This window comes from Zea mays, chromosome 6, assembly GCF_902167145.1.
Source record: "Zea mays cultivar B73 chromosome 6, Zm-B73-REFERENCE-NAM-5.0, whole genome shotgun sequence".
In the NCBI taxonomy this organism is placed as follows: Eukaryota; Viridiplantae; Streptophyta; class Magnoliopsida; order Poales; family Poaceae; genus Zea; species Zea mays.
The window spans coordinates 67974506-67977442 of NC_050101.1; the positions used below are offsets into that span (position 1 = coordinate 67974506).

Genomic DNA, 2937 nt, shown 5'->3' on the forward strand with positions numbered 1-2937 from the left:
AAAGATGCACTATATAGCTACAATATTTAGACAAATGAGAACCTACACATCATGTTATTTCGATCTTTCCATAGCAACCAACAAACCAAGAGCATCATGTTATGTATCCTTGTGAACTGATTTTAGTATCTTTCAGTAGCTATTGTGAACTGATTTAGACTTGTGAACTAATTTTAGTATATTTAGACTTGTGACCTAATACTAGTAATATAAAATTCCAGGTCACCCTGATACTAAAAATCACCCAGCTGCTTAAGGTAAAATCACCCAGATAATTATGGAAGAGATGGAATGCTTACTACTGAATCTGTTCCCAGGTCATGACATCTTCAATTTATGTGGTCGCTTCATATGTGAATCAGAAGTGGCTTTAGAGTTTCTTAGCTGTCACCATCTTCATTTTTCTTAGCCGCAACCTACCTGATCTAACACCAGCAATTAATAAATTAGCAAGTTAAAAATAGTTATCATGTTGTTATAGGCTGGATGTAATTGTCTTACCTGCGGAACGACGTGATGTACTAAGAAAAGAGCCCATCTTGTGTTGTATCCACCATAGCCTCCGACAACTACATTCACCTGACAAAAAATAGATATTAGTAAGGAAAACTAAGAAGGAAAATGACAAAAACCCATATAAACATTAGTGGTGAGGTTTCAAACACCTAGCTGCATTTCATACAATCTAACATCTAAAAATTTTATAAGGTTTCAATATCCAAATAATCCTCCTCAAGGGTTTGACTAACAAGCAATTTCTTAGCTGCCACCATATTCATCACCATCAGCTTCAATTTTTGTGGTCGCATCATATGTTAATCGCATTGTATGGAACCTTTTAGGGTTTTGTTCTGTCAGTATATCAGTGGCTATTTCAGTATATCAGTGGCCAAATCAAAAGAAGAGAGAGTATAACTCTCCATTTGCATGTGTATAATCGACTTCCAATGGCAAAAATATAAGGCACAAGGAAATATATATGCATATCTGCAATAGGAAAAAGTATCCCACAAGGAATAGCATTTTTTTAAAAATGTTTAGTACTCGAAATATGGGTGTTGTTTCAGCACCAATGGTAACATTATCAGATTACTACCAAACAAATTTTAGCACGTTTCACTTGGTTATTTAGAACAATAATCTGTAATTCGATTATTAATTCTCACGAACATCAGAATATTTATAACAGGACAACATCTTTGGCGACTAATGGGTGTCTTTAATGATTGAAAGGCACTACGACAGCAACAAGACACAGTGACGAATCAACCAACAGTCATACATGTGTGGGACGCCTTGGCCTAATTGCAGATTCCTCAAATGCATTCTTGTGAGAATGGGCACCACGAGGCATAGAAAAGTACATCAAATTAATCATCCTTGTTTGCATTAATAAGATTAACTACCATTGCCAAGGTGAGCTCATCTCTCTGAAAGGATAGAAATCGGTCAAATTCAAATTTTACAAATAAAACTGATAGAAAACCCTTATGCTCAAAGCTTCGGTTGCTCTCTATTGTAGTACAACCGAAAACAAAAGGAAATAGTAAGGCACATACCTTGCAAAACCTCACAGATTGCCACTCAAATTAAAACCTCACAAACTGTTGATGAGATCTTTAGCGCTTAGGTCCAGGTTAGAATCGTCCACATTGGTACGAACAAAAAGATCAGAGCTTGAAATGGATGAAGAACCCTGTTCCAAATAGATGAAATATAAGAAGGAAGCAAACTTCTGAAAATGGATTATTCAAGTAGTGGATGCCCATCGATTACCACCGGGTTTTTTGGCAAAATTTCAACAATAGATTTTTCAAGCAAGTAATTCAGTTTGAGTATCAATGACATGGTGATTAAAGAGTAAACCTAGTAACCCACCGTGAATTTCTGAAGGGATAGCTGAGCCTCTTTCTCTTCTCTGTTTTGAGTACCAAAAAACTGAGATGACAAAATTGCCTTAGCATTAGAGAATTTTTTCCTTGCTTCATCAGTTTCCTCAATCTGTTAAGAAAAGAATCTAGAGTCAGAGCACATAACAAAGTAACTGGAAATCTGTTCGGTGAAAAATATTTCAGCATAATTGCACAATATTTACTTTTCTGGAGTAAAAATGATGTAACAAATTTACCTTTCGTGAATCCTCTGGCGAGCTCCTGCATGCCGATTACTGCAGCAACAACGAGATGGGTGATTTGAGCAAACAATGCATCCATCAGCCATGACACCAACAAGTGTGCCGATCAGGAGAGGAGGCTACCGTCTCTGGGATGTGTCCTCCCACCGAGCGGGACGACCATCATGAGCTCCACCGCGTTGATCAGGGGCCTGACAGGGTAGGGCATGGCCCTCACCTTTGGCTCGAGGGAGTGCCTAGTAGGTTGACGGTGTAGCAGTTGGGACCGATGGAGCTAGGCGAGCGGCTTTCTAGCAGGTGAGCAAGGTCGAGATCCACCTTCACACCCACGGTGCGATGCTTCGTAGCCCCACAAAGATACCTCAATGCTTCGTAGGCATGTCACATAAATCAGAAAGCCCCACAACGAGACGAACGCTCACCGGAGAGAGGGAGGACCCACCAGTCCGCAATGACTGCAGTGGCCGCCATGGGATGCAGCTAGCACGCGTTGTGTTTTTGTGTTCTTCGTCCGTCGAGGTACCGAGCCGAGGCGGAGCTTGACAGGATCAGGTCTCCAGTGTGCGCCATGCCATATCCGGTGGCCGCGGTGGGCAACAATGTCTGGTTTGTCCATTAAAGAAGTGCATAGCCAAAAGTATACAACAACAATAAAACAAACAACAAGAACACCATAAAGAAAATTGCCAACAACGCTAAGAATAAGGATACGATCACAGTCTGCGTTTGCGTACACCACTCTTCTTCTGAATGCTCGCAAAGCAGGTCTACAACAGGTGCAGATCATTAGTATAGTATGGCAG

At 40.4% G+C, this 2937-nt stretch overlaps 1 long non-coding RNA gene across 1 annotated transcript; it reads right to left on the reverse strand.

The window, feature by feature from the left end:
* Positions 1 to 1251: 1251 nt before the first annotated feature.
* On the reverse strand, positions 1252 to 2015 carry LOC118472191 (uncharacterized). Its single transcript, XR_004850178.1, has 3 exons — positions 1879 to 2015; positions 1560 to 1696; positions 1252 to 1430 (listed from the first exon to the last, which is right to left on the reverse strand). It is a non-coding gene; the product is annotated as an uncharacterized lncRNA (long non-coding RNA).
* Between the last annotated feature and the right edge of the window lie 922 nt (positions 2016 to 2937).